The 19,304-nt window shown below is 41.5% G+C and overlaps 1 protein-coding gene and 1 non-coding gene across 2 annotated transcripts in view; one reads left to right on the top strand and one right to left on the bottom strand.

The window, feature by feature from the left end:
- LOC115144865 (plexin-B2-like) overlaps positions 1-4,823 on the bottom strand; it is a 256,416-nt gene extending 251,593 nt beyond the window's left edge. The window contains exon 1 of the mRNA XM_029685963.2: positions 4,455-4,823. The gene's annotated coding sequence lies outside the window, so the exon portion shown is untranslated. The remainder of the gene's footprint in view (positions 1-4,454) is intronic.
- Positions 4,824-16,892: 12,069 nt separating this feature from the next.
- Positions 16,893-17,033, top strand: LOC115145539 (U4 spliceosomal RNA). The gene has a single exon (XR_003865988.1). It is a non-coding gene; the product is annotated as a U4 spliceosomal RNA (small nuclear RNA).
- Positions 17,034-19,304: the final 2,271 nt, after the last annotated feature.

Raw genomic sequence — 19,304 nt, 5'->3', positions numbered from 1 at the left:
ATTACTTTAAGACAGTGCGCCACCCGGGAGGCCCCCACAAAGGTCAGTCAAAACGGAAAATGTCAAGAACTTTGAAAGTTTCTTTAAGTGCAGTCGCAAAAACCGTCAAGCACTATGATGAAACTGGCTCTCGTGAGGACCGTCACAGGAAAGAAAGACCCAGAGTTACCTCTGCTACAGAGGATAAATTCATAAGAGTTACCAGCTTAAGAAATTGTAGCCCAAATTAATGCTTCCGAGTTCAAGTAAAAGACACATCTCAACATCAACTGTTCAGAGGAGAAAGAAACCACTACGAAAGGACACTAATAATAAGAAGAGACTTGCTTGGGCCAAGAAACACGAGCAATGGGCATAAACAGGTGGAAATCTGTCCTTCGGTCTGATGAGTCCAAATTTGAGTTTTTTGGTTCCAACCGCTGTATCTTTGTGAGACAAACGGATTATCTCCGTATGTGTGGTTCCCATCGTGAAGCATGGAGGTAGAGGTGTGATTGTGTGGGGGTGCTTTGCTGATGACACTGTTGGTCATTTACTTAGAATTCAAGAATTCACACTACAGCAGCATGACAACCACAGCATTTTGCAGTGATATGCCATCCCATCTGGTTTGCGCTTAGTGGGACTATCTTTTGTTTTTCAACAGGACAATGACCCAACACACCTCCAGGCTGTGTAAGGCTATTTGACCAAGAAGGAGAGTGATGTAGTGCTGCATCAGATGACCTGGCCTGCACAATCACCCGACATCACCCCAATTGAGATTGTTTGGGATGAGTTGGACCACAGAGTGAAGGAAAAGCAGCCAACAAGTGCTCATAATATGTGGGAACTCCTTCACAAGTCTATTGGAAAAGCATTCCAGGTGAAGCTTGTTGAGAGATTGCCAAGCATGTGCAAAGCCGTCATCGAGGCAAAGGGTGGCTACTTTGAAGAATCTCAAATATAAAATATACACTGCTCAAAAAAATAAAGGGAACACTAAAATAACACATCCTAGATCTGAATGAATGAAATATTCTTATTAAATACTTTTTTCTTGACATAGTTGAATGTGCTGACAACAAAATCACAAAGTTTATCAATGGAAATCAAATGTATCAACCCATGGAGGTCTGGATTTGGAGTCACACTCAAAATTAAAGTGGAAAACCACACTACAGGCTGAACCAACTTTGATGTAATGTCCTTAAAACAAGTCAAAATGAGGCTCAGTAGTGTGTGTGGCCACCATGTGCCGGTATGACCTCCCTACAACGCCTGGGCATGCTCCTGATGAGGTGGCGGATGGTCTCCTGAGGGATCTCCTCCCAGACCTGGACTAAAGCATCTGCCAACTCCTGGACAGTCTGTGGTGCAACGTGGCGTTGGTGGATGGAGCGAGACATGATGTCCCAGATGTGCTCAATTGGATTCAGGTCTGGGGAACGGGCGGGCCAGTCCATGGCATCAATGCCTTCCTCTTGCAGGAACTGCTGACACACTCCAGCCACATGAGGTCTAGCATTGTCTTACATTAGGAGGAACCCAGGGCCAACCGCACCAGCATATGGTCTCACAAGGGGTCTGAGGATCTCATCTCAGTACCTAATGGCAGTCAGGCTACCTCAGGCGAGCACATGGAGAGCTGTGCGGCCCCCCCAAAGAAATGCCACCCCACACCATGAATGAACCACCGCCAAACCGGTCATGCTGGAGGATGTTGCAGGCAGCAGAACGTTCTCCACAGCGTCTCCAGACTGTCACGTCTGTCACATGTGCTCAGTGTGAACCTGCTTTCATCTGTGAAGAGCACAGGGTGCCAGTGGCGAATTTGCCAATCTTGGTGTTCTCTGGCAAATGCCAAACGTCCTGCACGGTGTTGGGCTGTAAGCACAACCCCCACCTGTGGACGTCGGGCCCTCATACCACCCTCATGGAGTCTGTTTCTGACCGTTTGAGCAGACACATGCACATTTGTGGCCTGCTGGAGGTCATTTTGCAGGGCTCTGGCAGTGCTCCTCCTGCTCCTCCTTGCACAAAGGCGGAGGTAGCGGTCCTGCTGCTGGGTTGTTGCCCTCCTATGGCCTCCTCCACGTCTCCTGATGTACTGGCCCGTCTCCTGGTAGCGCCTCCATGCTCTGGACACTACGCTGACAGACACAGCAAACCTTCTTGCCACAGTTCGCATTGATGTGCCATCCTGGATGAGCTGCACTACCTCAGCCACTTGTGTGGGTTGTAGACTCCGTCTCATGCTACCACTAGAGTGAAAGCACCGCAAGCCTTCAAAAGTGACCAAAACATCAGCCAGGAAGCATAGGAACTGAGAAGTGGTCTGTAGTCACCACCTGCAGAACCACTCTTTTTTTGGGGGGTGGCTTGCTAATTGCCTATAATTTCCACCTGTTGTCTATTCCATTTGCACAACAGCATGTGACATTTATTGTCAATCAGTGTTGCTTCCTAAGTGGACAGTTTGATTTCACAGAAGTGTGATTGACTTGGCGTTACATTGTGTCTTTATTTTTTGGAGCAGTGCATTTTGATTTGTTGAAAACTTTTTGGTTACTACATGATTCCATGTGTGTTATTTCATAGTTTTGGTGTCTTCACTATTATACTGCAATGTATAAAATAGTACAAATAAATAAAAACCCTTGAATGAGTAGGTGTGTCCAATATTTTGACTGGTATTCCATGTAAAATGTGATCAGTTTTTTTAAAAGATTTATACCTTTGCAAACATTTCTAAAAATCTGTTTTTGTTTAGTCATTATGTGTTATTGTGAGTAAATTGATGAGGGGAAAAAATATTAAATCCATTTGAGGATAAGGCTGTAATGTAACAAAATTTGGAAAAAGTCAAGGGGTCTGAATATTTTCAGAATTCACTGTAGGCTAGCTCTCGAACACCCTTCTCCATTAGCTTCCGCCGCGTGTGAACTACAAAGCTGTGTTTTAACGCTTAGAAACGTCAATCCCTGTTTGCCAAAACGGGTTTTGAAACATGCCGATATGCCCCATATCTTTCACATCAGTGAGAAATAATCTTCCAAATAAAAAATACACACTTACTGTAGCAGATTTGCACAGATCCATATGCTCTGTGTGCCTCCAGTTGACGAACTACACTTCCTCCCCAGTTAAACTTACACACAGGTTTTAAGAGAGTGCTGATTAATAGCACAGGTGGCCACCTCTGTCTTTTGTAAACAAGTACTGTAACATGGATATATGGCCGTGTGGGAACACCCTAAACCCATAAAGTTGTGTAGTAATTTAACCTTTTTTTAAGTATTTCTCGCTGATATGAATGATACCTTCCTTATATGTTGACCAAACTGACTCCGCACATGCGTCCGCGTACGCTATCGATTTTGTCTATCCCCACCAGATGCGTTCATGACACGCAGGTTAAAATACCAAAACCAACTGTGAACCAACTATATTAATTTGGGGACAGGTCGAAACACACATGAAACATTTATGGAAATGTAGCTAGATTACTGTTGCTAGCTAATTTGTCCTAGGAGATAAACACTGGGTTTTTATTTTACCTGAAATGCACATGGTCCCTTTTTGGCTGGATATTTTTAGAATTTTGTCCCATTTTGAGTCACACGAAATTGAGTGTTCTCTACTCAGACAATTAATCCACAGATAAAAAGGGGAAACCTAGTTAGTTTTTTTTGGCGCCTGGCTACGCAGACGCACCTTGACGTGCGGAGCAGTGTGGGTGAAATCATTGAATAACATGTATTTGTACAATTATTTTGCAACGCTCTCGCACGCAACACTTGCGGTTTGGGCTGCATGTTACGTTTTCAAAACCGCACCTACCACAAGCGATGCGATTTAAGGTTCCTTACGAGAGTCGGGGCTCTTAACCAAACTCCCAAAGCCGATACTATTGTCAATAGGCGCTAAATGTAGTTAGCTATGAATGGGTTAAATGTAGGCTAGACTGTATCTACTCATACAAGTGCATATGCTATGGGCGGTTTAGCAACTAATACTGAGTGACTACAGAAATCCATTTCGTGTTTAAACTGCTCAAACAAAACTCAGGTTCACCATTCATAAAGCATTATTTCCATACAGTTGCATCACTTCATAATGCTGGAGGAAAAACGTTTAATCTGACAAAGATAATACTTCCAATCAATATGTAACCTACATTTATATGTGAATTCAAGGGACACGTTTTCTTAGGTTTCAAGACAAATGTGCAAAACATGCGTGTCTCATCGTGTCATGTCTGTTGTACAGAGCGGCGCTATTATCGGAAGTAATACATGTACTACTATCATCGCAATTGTAAATTCAGCAGATGTTTACGCAGGGAAATGAGTATACAGCCAGCTATATTCTAACTGACCCGAAGATGTATTTGAATTCGCTTCTAAAATGTATAGAATATAAAAGACAGACTGGGTCCGTTGCTGTAGCGGGAGAACACCCGTCAAACTCACCTTGGAAGAACAGTATAGTTGCACAAACACAAGCCGTTGGGTTTCAAAGTCCCCCTAAAAATTAAAAATAACCCCCAAGCAAAATGCATGTAAAGTTCACATTTTACTCTTCCTGAATTCGCGCGGAAAGGGTTACAGAAAGGCACCGTTCCTTAGAAAATACAGTGGGGCACGCACTGGTTGACAATTCCTACGGAAAGACGACACTCAACAAGAGTCCAGAAAATAACAGGGACTTTCTCCACGCCCAGGTACAGGATCACATGATGATTCCAGGTGTTTCTTCTCGAACTCTGGCTAAATTGGCAATACACCTGTAAGATCCGCTCACATCCGCCTTGAGTGACATTGCATTTGAGAACCATGACATTATAGTGGGGATTGCGTGGAGAGGAAGAACGCAACATCGACCGGGACGAGAGAGGAATTATTCTCCTCCCCCTTCCAAAACGCAAAAGACTGTATAGTTCACTGACTGCCAGGCAATGGTTACAAAATATCAAGAAAAGCGAAGGAGCAAGTAGTATAATATGGTATTCGGTCGCCACCGGCTTCAACTCATTGTAATGAAGGGAAGGCATTGAAATAGCTCATGCATGCGAGTTCACATTCAGTTAAAAATAATATTGGAACATATACCGGATAGGTGCAGTGAAATGTTTTGTTTTACAAGGTCAGCCACAGTAGTACGGTACCCCTGGAGCAAATTATGTTTAAGTGCCTTCCTCAAGGGCACATCGACAGATTTTTCAATTTGTTCGTTTTTGAATTCCATCCAGCAACCTTTTGGTTACTAGCTCAACGCTCCAACCTCAAGAAGGATACCTGCCGCCCTATGCCCAGTATGGCATAGTTGTCTTAACCTTGATGCTTATTTCAAAATCTTAAAGTGGTTTTATTTTTTAATCTGTTGCAGATTAATGTCTAATGGAAGATTATGGCCGTTTTATTCCTCGGATGTAAAAATGTATATTCTAAATCCAACCAACGATTTAAACCATGCAAAAGCATTTGCTTGTCCAAACTTGTCCCTAGGGTCATGGGGGGTCATGGTTGATAATGATAACTGCCTCATGATGTCATAAATCAACTCTAATGTCTTCAAGATGGAGGTCATGATAAATAAAGTATTTATGACTATGACATAGCTTATTCTTTGCCGTTTCAAGGGCAAATCCAATCACATACAGTACCAGTCAAAAGTCTGGACACGTACTCATTCCAGTGTTTTTCTTTATTGTCACTATTTTCTACATTTTAGAATAATAGTGAAGACATCAACACGATTAAATAATATAATGGAATCATGTAGTAACTAAAAAGGTGTTAAACAAAATATATTTGAGATTTTTAAAAGTAGTCACCCTTTGCCTTGATGACAGCTTTGCAAACTCTAGGCATTCTCCCAACCAGCTTCAAGAGGTAGTCACCTGGAATGCATTTCAATTAAAGGTGTGGAATGTTAAAAGTTAATTTGCGGAATTTCTTTCCTTCTTAATGCATTTGAGCCAATCAGTTGTGTTGTGACAAGGTAGGGGTGGTATACAGAAGCCATATTTGGTAAAAGATCAAGTCCATATTATGACAAGAATAACTCAAATAAGCAAAGAGAAACGACAGCCCATCATTACTTTAAGACATGAAGGTCAGTCAATCTGGAAAATATCAAGAACTTTGAAAGTTTCTTCAAGTGCAGTCACAAAAACAATCAAGGGCTATGATGAAACTGGCTCTCATGAGGACCGCCACAGGAAAGAAGACCAGCCTCAGATTGCAGCCCAAATAAATGTTTCCATATGTGTTATTTCATTGTTTGATGTCTTCACTATTATTCTTGTGTACACCAGCCAGGTCTCATAGACTAAAGAAATCCAGGGTACTCAAATTAGTATGATATGTTACTTTTGGTATGGTTACACAAGAGAGATGGTTACTTAAGGCAAAATTAGGGTGGTTGGGTGGGTGTATTACGCAACTTTCTATCAACCCAAAGGCTGCGAGTTTGAATCTCATCATGGATAACTTGTGCAAATGTTCAACTACTTACAACTTTTAAGCTACTTTACAACTAACCCAAACCCTTTTAGCTGTACCTTCCCCTAACCTTAACCCTTTTAACTAACCCTAACCTTAACCCTTTTAGCTAACCCTTCCCCTAACCTTAACCCTTTCAGCTAACCCTGACCTTAACCCTTTAACTTAAACTCCTAAACCTAACCGCTAATCCTAAACCCTATTTTAGCTAACGTTAGCCAGAGGCTAAAGTTAGCTATCTAGCTAGAATTCGTTACATATCTTAAGTTTAGCAAATTTGTTACATATACCGCATTTTGAAAATGTGTAATATATTGTACGTTTTGAAAATTCATAACATTATACGAGTTGTAATTTGTAACATATGAAATGGGTGATGGACAGCCACAAATTAATAGATACCATACAAAACATAACATATCATACTAAATGGAGTGTCTTAGATTTACACACATCACCTGATATGTTTTGAAACATTACCTGGTGTTGTAACACTATTTAATCCATTGTATTGCAACACCTTGCCAGGGACTGGGAGCACTAACAGAAAAGGTTGAAAACAGTAGTTTGATGTTTGAGTTCTGTTTAGTGCAGAATTAGATACCTTCTCTTTTGTTGTCCTTTCCTCTCTCTAAAACATCTACAACTGTTGTGGTGCCCTCAAACCCTGTATAATGCACAGTTAGATATCTTCTTCTGGAGTATTGTAATGTTCAATGTTGATTTATGCAACAATCCACCTAAGGTTTGCCTCTAGTATTAAAGTATGCACATCTGGGAATGGTTTGTGTCATCATTAATGTAATTGTGTCTAAAGGTTTTGATATCCGTTCATCCTGAATCATTACACCTCATAGCACAAGCTGCTTACTACTAATATATAAGTATACTTTTATTTATTCAAACGTGCTTATAACAATGTGTAAAATAATAATAATGTAAAAAAGTATTGAATTACCCACAATCCTATGAAAACAGAGCGAAGTGGCAACATAGGAAGTGCAAGGAGATTGAAACCAGGCTTCAAATCAGTTAATTCACTATCTATGTTATCCTCATAAAAGATAGTAACATTTTTAGCAACATATTAAGCAGGATGTTTTGGGGGAGTAAACTGAAATGAACAAATAATTGAAACGACCTGCATTCATTAAGTATAAATTGGTTGTCATTTTTTTTTAAAATCAATTTTAATTCACTCCAGAATATTTTTTACAGTGTGGCAGTATATTTGAGTGTGTAATATTCCAATGAAATTCCACTGAAATGTACCATATTATTGCCCCAGAAGTCGGGGATTCAATGCCGCTTTCGCCTGTCCCACTTTCCTTCTTCTCTGTCACATGTTTTTAATGTCTAAATAAAGGAGGAGTTCCATTAAAAAAATATTCTCAATATGCCCTTATCATCAATCAATATTTAGACTATAAACTAAATATAAACACACAGCTTTTTGTGTGTGTGTTTTGATGCTGCCTTTTTACATGCGCTGAAAACAATCTTTTTTTTATTTTATTCAGACTGAAGAACAATTTGGGTGTTTTAGAATACTTGTATTCTGTTTTAAAACACTTTCTGTGTATCATAAAACATACTTTGGGTTTACATTCAAACACAATCCAAACACCAGATCTTAGGTTAGGTGTACTACTTTCCATGGTTTTATTAGACAACCATGGTGTTTTGAGTCTTTCTATTTTTACAGTGTTATAGGCCTATACACCGCTTGAAGGATTGAAATTGTAAGATAATGTTTAGACAACTTAATTGATTTTAAAACCCATATGATGAATGATGAAACCATTTGTTTTTCTTGTTGTATTGACTCCATCAAGACTAGGCCTGCCTGTTACTGTATAATGAAATAGTCAATCCTTCACAGTTACTAACAGTGGCTGTCTTGGCTTTTCACCTCAGAAGGTGAGGTTGCATCATGCACTGTTAGTTGTAGGCTATACTAGACAACTTTGAAGAAACTTGGGATCCCTGACCTTTCCAAACACACCTCTCCTGAATGCTGTCGCATTCCAGCGAGGGGCTAAAACGTAGCTGCATGTGAGACTGAACCCAGATCAGTTTTCTCAACCACTAAACATCATCACCTCACCAACCACTTGAAGAGTTTATATTCCTGCCTGGGAGCCTCATCTCACATAACACTGCAGTTTGGCACATGGAGTAATAGTTTTATGGCCCTGTCTCATAATCCTTGCTGTGCTCTGGTTGGGTGTCAGTTTTGTAAGTGATTTACGGCCATGCAAATGAGCCTGTCTGTCTGGGGGAGCGACGTGTCGTCTTTGCCCGAAGGGCCCTGAGGGACGATGGGGCTGAGGGGGTGTGAGTCAGCCCCTTACTGCTGACACAGCCAGAAGAGTGGCAGAGATGCAGCAGAGAGGCTGAGGGAGATGGGGGAGATGGCCTTCACAGGTTTTCACATTGACCGATGAGATGGAAACTAATGTCAGGTAAACAGACACAGAGAGATGGAGTGAGATCGACAAACAGAACACTACTATCAGAGCAGAAACTGAACACTCAAGAAACACAGCTAGGATAGTGGATATAGCAAAACAAGCAGAGCCAATTCTGCTGTCTATATGATGCTTGAGTTCACAATGCTTGACCTGTTTGTCTAAGTGTTCAGGAGTAATGAGTCTTGGAAGTAGGTTATAGGCTTGACCACACCAAGCTAGGGAAGCTGTCACACTTCTGTATGTCTTCATTTCTTGTTCTTTCTTATTTTGGGGGGAAGGAATTATGTGTGTATTGTTATTGTATTGCTATTGCTGCATTGTTGGAGCTAAAAACATTAGCATTTCGCTGCACCTGCGATAATATCTACACAAGTTTGTACGCGACAAATAAACTTTGATTTGATTTGAATGGAGATCGTTCATGTGAATATGATCAACTGGTAAGCAAGGAATAATCAAGAAACATGCTGTTTGTTGCCTGTATACTTGTATGATGAGAGCATATTTGTATTTGATAATTTTCTCATTACATATTGACTAGCGAATGATAGTCAGCCCCTTAATGTTCTCATACGTAACACACTGGGACTGACAGAGACTGACTACATGGTTCATTACCCAAGGAGATGAGTGGAAGGTGGTGATTAGGGGCGAGCACGTCCCCATCCACATCGACGGGGCTGTAGTGGAGCTGGTCGAGAGCTTCATGTTCTTTGCCGTCAACATCACTAAGGACTTAACATAGTCCACACACACCCGCACAGTCGTGGAGCATCTTGACTGGCTGCATCCCCGCAGAGAGCTACACAAAGTTGTGTGGACAGCCCAGTACATTACGGGAGCCGAGCTCCCTGCCATCCAGGACCTCTATATCAGACAGTGTCAGAGGAAGGTCCAAATAATTGTCAAAGACTCCAACTACCCAAGCAATAGACTATTCAACCTGCTACCATCCAGCAAACGGTGCCAGAGCATTGGCTCTCGGACCAACAGGCTCAGAGACAGCTTCTACCTCCAAGCCAAAAGACTGCTAAATAGTTAATTAAAAGGTTACCCGGATGATATGCACTGACCCAATCTTGCACTAACTCTGTGTACACTCACAAGACTATATACAGTGCCTTTGGGAAAGTATTCAGACCCCTTTGACTTTTTTCAAAATGTTGTTACGTTACAGCATTAATCTAAAATGTATTAAATAAAAACAATCTAGACACAATACCCCATAATGATGAAGCAAAAACAGAAATATCTTATTTACATAAGTATTCAAACCCTTCACTATGAGACTCGAAATAGAGCTCAGCAGCATCCTGTTTCCATTGAAAATCCTTGAGATGTTTCTACAACCTGTGGTAAATTCAAATGATTGGACATGATTTGGAAAGGCACACACCTGTCTACAGTTGAAGTCGGAAGTTTACATACAATTAGGTTGGAGTCATTAAAACTCGTTTTTCACTTTTTCAACCACGCAAATTTCTTGTAAAGAAACTATAGTTTTGGCAAGTCGGTTATGACATTACTTTGTGCATGACACAATTAATTTTTCCAACAATTGTTTAGAGACAGATTATTTCACTTATAATTCACTGTATTACAATTCCAGTGGGTCAGAAGTTTGTATACACTAAGTTGACTGTGCTTTGAAACAGCTTGGAAAATTCCAGTCTGGTTCATCCTTGGAAGGAATTTACAAACGCCTGAAGGTACCATGTTCATCTGTACAAACAATAGTACGCAAGTATAAACACCTTTGGACCACGCAGCCGTCATACCGCTCAGGAAGGAGACATGTTCGTTCTGTCTCCTAGAGATGAACGTACTTAGGTGCAAAAAGTGCAAATCAATCCCAGAACAACAGCAAAGGACCTTGTGAAGATGCTGGAGGAAACAGGTACAAAAGGATCTATATCCACAGTAAAACGAGTCCTATATCAACATAACCTGAAAGGCCGCTCAGGAACGAAGAAGCTACTGCTCCAAAACCGCCCTAAAAAAGCCAGACTACGGTTTGCAACTGCACATGGGGACAAAGATCGCACTTTTTGGAGAAATGTCCTCTTGTCTGATGAAACAAAAATAGAACTGTTCGGCTTGCAAGCCGAAGAACACCATCCCAACCGTGAAGCACGGGGGTGGCGGCATCATGTTGTAGGGTTGCTTTGCTGCAGGAGGGACTTTTGCACTTCACAAAATAGATGGCATCATGAGGGGGGAAAATGTTGTGGATATATTGAAGCAACATCTCAAGACATCAGTCAGGAAGTTAAAGCTTGTTCGCAAATGGGTCCTCCAAATGGATAATGACCCAAAGCATATTTTCAAAGTTGTGGCAAAATGGCTTAAGGACAACAAAGTCAAGTTATTGGAATGGCCATCACAAAGCCCTGACCTCAATCCTATAGACAATTTGTGGGCAGAACTGAAAAAGTGTGTGCAAGCTAGGAGGCCTACAAACCTGACTCAGTTACACCAGCTCTGTCAAGAGGAATGGGCCAAAATTCACCCAACTTATTGTGGAAAGCTTGTGGAAGGCTACGCAAATGGTTTGACCCAAGTTAAACAATTTAAAGGCAATGCTACCAAATACTAATTGAGTGTATGTAAACATCTGACCCTCTGGGAATGTGATTAAAGAAATAAAAGCTGAAATAAATCATTCCCTCTACTATCATTCTGACATTTCACATTCTTAAAATAAAGTGGTGATCCTAACTGACCAAAGACAGGATTAAATGTCAGGAATTGTGAAAAAACTGAGTTTAAATGTAGTTGGCTAAGGTGTATGTAAACCTCCGTCTTCATCTGTACATATGGTCACTTAGTTGACAGTGCTTGTCAGAGCAAAAATCAAGCCGTGAGGTCGAAGGAATTGTCCATAGAGCACCGAGACAGAATTGTGTCGAGGCACAGATTTGGGGAAGGGTACAAAAAATGTCTGCAGCATTGAAGGTCCCCAAGAACACAGTGGCCTCCATTATTTTTCAATGGAAGACGTTTGGAACCACCGAGACTCTTCCTAGATCTAGCCGCCCGGCGACACTGAGCAATTGGGGGAGAAGGGCCTTGTGCAGGAAGGTAACCAATAATCCAATGGTCACTCTGACAGAGCTCTAGAGTTCCTCTGTAACCTAACAAAAAATGTGGAAAAAGTCAAGGGGTCTGAAAACTTTCCAAATGCAATGTTTACACACACTACACCTCCACTACATGCGCACGCATAACACACAAGCATACCTACACAACACAAACACACTTACTTTTACACTGATCATATGCTGCCACTACTACTCTTTATTTTACTCTTATTATTATCTATCCTGGTGCCTGTCACTTTACCCTGCCTTCATGTACATACATATATCTACTACGTTAAATACCTTATACCCCTGCACATTGATCTGGTACTGGTACTCCCTGAACATAGATCCATTCTTGTGTATTTTATTCCTCTTCTGTTACTATGCTTTTATTACTTTTAACTGCATCGTTGGGAAGGGCTCGTAAGCAAGCATTTCACGGTAAAGTCTAGTTTTCGGAAATGTGACAAACACCATTTGATTTGATTGCAGCACTCGGTTTCTTAATATTAGATCAGTTTGCTCAGTCATTTACCCGATAATAAATTATTCTATTCACACAATGTTAGTATTGAAGTCAGTGAGTTCATTCTCTCTTCTTGAGTGTTCAGTCAAGGTCTAACCAAAACTTGTAATTCAGTAGCATGCTTCAGTACCTGTTTGTCATATGGATAGAGTGCACTCTGCTGGTTCCTTATTGCAGTGCATGTGTTCAAGTGCCTGCATTAATTATGCACAATGTTGGTGCTGTACTTCATTCGGTGAGAGAGCTGTGTTTTGCCGACATATACATTTTAGGTGTCAGTGCTTCTGTTATAATGCATGCATGCTTATCTTTGGGACGATGTATAGATTGCGTACTGTTAACTCTGCCTACTGTACATGTGGGTATTACTATATCGTCATTAAAACTGTGCACATTTAATAACTTTGTGACCAGTATTGATATCGTTGCATTGTGCTACTATGTATCTCCAAATATATTCAACATTGCTATGCGATACAGTAGTATCAGCTTATACAAAAACACATGCACTATTATGACTTTCTGTGTCAGTGTCTGAAGGTTGCCAGATGTAGCATCTCTGTGATGGAGTTCAGAAGACAGGAGACATGGGGGTAACAGATGGAGGCTGCTCATGGACACAGGAAGCTGTCACAGGGGGAGGGGGGGGCTGATGCAGGGCGTGAAGACTCGCTAGAGAGACAGAAGAAGGTTATTTAAAGGAGCAGTTTGGTTACGTCCCAATTGGCACACTAATCCCTATACAGTGCACTACTTTTAACCATGTTCCATAAGTAGTGCACTATATAGGGAATAGTGTGTCATTTGGAATGCATCCTTTGACTTGAATGGCTCCATGACCTAGCAGAGCACACCACTGTCTGCCAATATGACTTATTGCAGTGGAAGCCTGTGACGGCCGGGGATGTTTTGAGTGATCTAACTTTACTGTGTGCAGACTAGAGCCTTGGCTGGTTGTCTGTACTGTAAAGCATAGTGTGACACAGGGAGAGGAGAGAGAGAGAGGGGCTGGCCAGCATCAATGCCTGCCTGTCTGTCCCCCAGCCTGCTGTGATATAAATCGGACCACACACACACACACACATGGCATACAAACACACAGACACATACATGGCACACACACACAGTGGCACTCGAGTGGCACAGATACACAAACAGAGACACACACGTACACAGGTAAACAGGAACTCCCTCCCTACAAACAAACACACACCTCATTATACCCGCTGATCCTGATGAATCACTGATCAGTGATTTAAGGAGGCTGAGTGTATTGGTGGACGGAGGTCTGAGAGTGTGATTGGTTGGGTCTAAGCTGGATCAGCCTGGTTGGCACACACCAGTCTAAGGGTTTTACCGGAAAGCCATACTTACATTTCCCAGACAAAAATTCCTACTTAACCTAGTAGAAGCTGCTACACATGACATAAGCTTATCCTTATACTGGATGGCATTGACTTAAAAACAAAGCTCTACAATTGAATACACTAAACAAAAAAAGGGATGACGCCAGTGTGTTTAAGACCATGGACTACCACTGGGCCCTATTGGAAAGCAGGGTATTATGTCAGCTGGACCAGATCTAATCTATAGCATGTCACAGGTGATTACTAAAATCACACATCCCTGAGTGGATGGCTGGAAATCCAGTAAGATTCTTGATAGGGCTTTCAGGGAAAAGTAATCAAGGCACCTCAAGAGAATTAAAGCGTATTATCCCCCCTGACCACCACCATTATCAAATGTCCACAACTGGCATACAGGTGTGGCACACAAGCCTGGTTTGAGAGATCGTTCATCTGGCAAAGTGAACACAGCTCTTCTCATATTTACTTGGGTTGCACTGAAGTAATAGCCAGTTTGTAGTGTGATGATGAAAATGGATTGCCATGCTAGGCTCAGAATGAAACAGAAGCTTACCGGTTTCATTTCAGATTATGTGGCCCAGACACAGTGTAATCCCTTTATCTACATACTTACCTGTCCTGTCCCTGGCGGTGATCCTGCCACTGTAAGACTAATTGCACCGGTCTATGACTGGCAGGAGCAAATCCTCCCTATTGTGTCAGCAGCACAGCACAGGATGCTTTACAACCGGCATGCTACTGGTTATCTGCTGCTGAGCCTACATTATATAAAGTAAATGGCCTTATCCCATTGAGGTTTCACAACAACAGAAATGCTTTTAATGTTCACTCTCCATAGGAAATGAGGGTTTATTATTATTATCTGGCTTTGCATTGATATTTAGAAGAAGCTTAGTGTATTAGGCATTATTACTTATCCATCTCAACTGGTATCAATCTGACTATGAAATTAACCTTTACTGTAGGAGATATGAGACATATGGGTAGCTATAAGAGGCCAAAACTACACAACGCAGTGTTTTTGCATTGATATGCAAGAATATGTATCTTACCCTTTCCATCATTTCTGCATAGAAATGACAGTTCTTATAATAGCTGAAATTGTCATGCTGTAGTCAAGTGGATACTTCAACTGATTATGTGAGAGGTCTCCTTCAGGGGTGGAAACACAGGGAACAGAATCATCAAGTTACAAATGGCGCCTACAGTCATACGGTCTACACACCCCCTGCACAGTCTTCACATTTTGCTGCCTTAAATTAAATCTAAAAAGAGATTACATTCGATTTTTTTCCCCCACACCGATCTACACAACCTATTCCACATTTTTAAAGTGAAAGGAAAATCAGAACATTTTCCAAATTAATAACAAATACAAAATTAAGATGTCTTGACTGCATGTCTACACACCAGTGGTAGAAGCACCTTTGGCAGGCATTGCAGCTGTGAATAATTTTGAATTAGATTCTTGCAACTTTGGACAACTCTTAGGGAAATATACAGTTGCTAGTGAAAGTCTACACACAGTCTTGACATTTGCTGACTTAAAATGAAATCTAAAAAGGGATTCAATTATATATATTTTTTAACTTGGAGGTAATCACAGAAATAATCTTTAAACTATGCCACTTTGCATGGATTAGATTGCCATCTGGTGGTTTGAATGGCACACTACGGAAGCAATCTATCAGACTAGAGAACGCTGATAGGGCTTGTTCATTTCATGAGCTTCAGTGGTAGCTTGGGATAGTTTGGTGGTCAGTCAATGAATATGTTCTTTATATCAATGAACCGCCTAGTGTTACTGTCTAAATAGAAATGACAACACCTCAAGGATAGAATGAAGGTACCATCCGTGAGACAAAAATGGTCCCGTTTTCAACCACTAAAGGATACAAGCGCCATGCTTCTATAGTAGGCCCACCATACTTGCGTCAAATGAGAACATTGCAATCAGAAATGTAAAATGTAGCTGACAGGACATGCTTCTAAATTCTGCAGAAAAATCTCAACATTTTCTACATATAAATAGATTCCTATCTGAATACCCAATAAGGGCGTTTTCACACATATGTCTGAGTTCGATTATTTGTTACATTGTAATTTGGTCCGGTTGGTTTCACATTGCCAAATGTCAAACCACCTAAAATGCCTAAACAAACCAAGTGTTCATGCAAGTAATTTGTTTATTGGATAAAAATGCTCACATTATAATGATCAAGAAGCCTAACTTGTATCCCATGTTACATGTTACTTTCGCTTTGGTCTTCCAGCAATAGCCGCTCTAACTAAACTGCGACGTGAATAGACGTACAACACCCATGTAGCCTAATCAGCATCGGATGCATTCATAAATGCACTGCAAATCACATAATATTTAAGATATATTAAATTACGTTACTGCGCTGTGTGCATTTCATCAACTGCTCGCTGCCAAACAACCAATAATACAACAGAGTCTCTAAAGCATACTGTACTGTCTGATAATACTTTTTCCTGTGTTTGGTCCGGACTGGTTCCGCAGCGAACCGCACAAGACAACCCTTTTTGAACAAACCACGGTGCGTTGTTTAGTGCGCTCCCGTGTTACGATTGTGGAAATAGAAAATAAACGGTAAAAAACGATCCACAATTCGGAAAAACCGCTACAAAGCCATTTTGTGGGAAAGCCCCTAAGGCTATTCTTGTTTTATCCAGCCTGTAGGCAATTGATCAGTTATATCCAGTTCTCCACAAGTTGACACAATGTATCCCACAATGCACGGCATGTCTTTGAATATTTTAAATTTAATAAATTAATTGTTTTAAATAATTGCGTTCACATCATAATATCATTTTACACGTTTCCCTAATCTATCTCTATTTGTGTATTGTTCATCTTTTTTTTTTATTGAAACCGTCATAGGAATCATCCTTGTGTCGAAACTAAATCCACCCAATCCCACAATTGATTTATCTTTGCGCAGTGGCAGTATCGTAGCCTATGAGGTTTATCCGAGGCGCGATTATTGCTAGTTGAAAACTTTACCCAATACCCCGCCAAGACGACTTGAAATATAGTTGGCTTTGGCAATTTTTGATGGTCTCTCAGGAGACTGATATGCATGTGAACTATAAACCCTGAATAGTACTTAGTGTTATTAACCGTGCTACCGTTAACGAGCGCATGAAACGATTTTCATCATGGAAATCTGAAATGATTTGTGTTGGAAATCACTGGGTTTGTTCGACTATGCAGCCGACAGTGCAGGTGAGTAATGACTAACTGATCTACAGAGAACCTTGCATCAGAAATAACTGCTCATGGGCCTCCAGAGTGGTACAGTTGTCTAAGGCACTGCATCGCAGCACTAGCTCTGCCACTACAGATCCTGATTCGAGTCCAGGCTCTGTCGCAGCCGGCTGCAACCAAGAGACCCATGGAACAATTGGCCCAGCATCGACCGGGTTAGGGGAGGGTTGTTCTTGTACCATCGCGCTCTAGTGACTCCTGTGGTGGGCCGGGCGCAATGCACGTTGACACAGTTGACAGGTGTACGGTGTTTCCTTCGACACATTGGTGCGGCTGGCTTCCAGGTTAAGCGGGCATTGTGTCAAGAAGCAGTGAGGCTGGGTTGTGTTTCAGAGGACTCATGGCTCTCCACCTTTGTCTCTCCCGAGTCCGTACGGGAGTTGCAGCGATGGGCCAAAAAGGGATACCACGAAAAGGGATCAAATAAATAACTACTCATTATTATTTGTAGATCAGTCGGTCATTTTCAATTTACCAATTATACATTTCGGTTTTGATCCTCTCGAACATGGCCAATGTAGCAAGTAACTACCCTTATGTGCGCTAAAGATGGCTGCCGTCTTATCGGCTCTTAACCAACTATGCTATTTTGTTCGTTTTTTCACATTGTTCGTAACTGGTTTTGTACATAATGTTGCTGCTACCATCTCTTATGACCGAAAATAGCTTCTGGACATCAGAACTGGGATTACACACCTCAAATTGGACAAGGAGTTCTTCAATGAGTCGGATGCGAGGAATATACTATGGACACCCAACCAGGCCCAGATCCCCGTGATTCACTGGAAAAGGAAACATAGATTTTGAGGAAAGAGATCAGGATGTCTTGTGAGGATCAGGCGACGAGTGGCTAATCTGCACATGCCTTCCATTCCGCTAGCTAATATTCAATTGCTGGAAAATGAATGGGACGAACTGAAAGCACGTATATCCTACCAACGAGAAATTAAAAACGGTAATATCTTGTTACACAGAGTCATGGCTGAACGACAACATTAAGAACATACAGCTGGCTGGTTATACACTCTATCAGCAGGACAGAACAGCAGCCTCTTTGTAAATCTAAGGAAGTCTCAGGGTTTTTCTCACCTGAGGTAGAGTATCTCATGATAAGCTGTAGACCACACTATCTACCTAGAGAGTTTTTCTGTATTTTTCGTAGCTGTCTACATACCACCACAGACCAAGGCTGGCACTAAACCACACTCAATGAGCTGTATTCCGCCATAAGCAAACAGGAAAATGCTCATCCAGAGGCGGCGCTCCTAGTGGCCGGGGACTTTAATGCAGGGAAACTTAAATCAGTTTTACCTACATGTTAAATGTGCAACCAGAGGGGGAAAATGTCTACCCCACCTTTACTCCACACAGAGACATGTACAATGCTCTCCCTCACCCTCCATTTGGCAAATCTGACCATAACTCTATCCTCCTGATTCCTGCTTACAAGCAAAAATGAAAGCAGGAAGCACCAGTGACTCGGTCCATAAAAAAGTGGTCAGATGAAGCAGATGCTAAACTACATGACTGTTTTGCTATCACAGACTGGAACATGTTCTGTGATTCTTCCAATGGCATTGATTGAGGAGTACACCACATGAGTCACTGGCTTTATCAATACGTGCTATAAAAATCCCGCTATACCCCCGATGAACCATCAAACAGGCAAAGCGTACTACACCGGCTCCGATGCTCGTGGGATGTGGCGAGAAGCACCTGACTGCAGTGTGCAGTTCGGGGCCAGGCTCAATGTGGGCGTAGTCAAATGTGTTTAACCCAAACCCTTCCTGTCTCGTCTCCTTCAAGCTCACCCAAGTTGAGGTTCATGTCGAAGGTATCAACTCAACGAAAGCTCATTTTAATCGAGCCTAACCTACATGGATAAAAATATCAACCATGGAAGTGAGACTGTCATTATGTGTAATGTACTTTCTAATGTTCATGTTATACCAGTGCAGTGGTATATTTTTATATAACCAACTACCACACCGATGTTAGCATAGAGTTAATTAGCACCCATTTGCACTTGAGCTAGCTAATCAGCAATAGCACCCTTTTGAACGTGAGCTAGCTA

Source organism: Oncorhynchus nerka, linkage group LG17 (assembly GCF_034236695.1).
Source record: "Oncorhynchus nerka isolate Pitt River linkage group LG17, Oner_Uvic_2.0, whole genome shotgun sequence".
Lineage (NCBI taxonomy): Eukaryota > Metazoa > Chordata > Actinopteri > Salmoniformes > Salmonidae > Oncorhynchus > Oncorhynchus nerka.
Note: the sequence above shows the minus strand (reverse complement) of the source record. Positions and strands in the feature narration are given on the sequence as shown.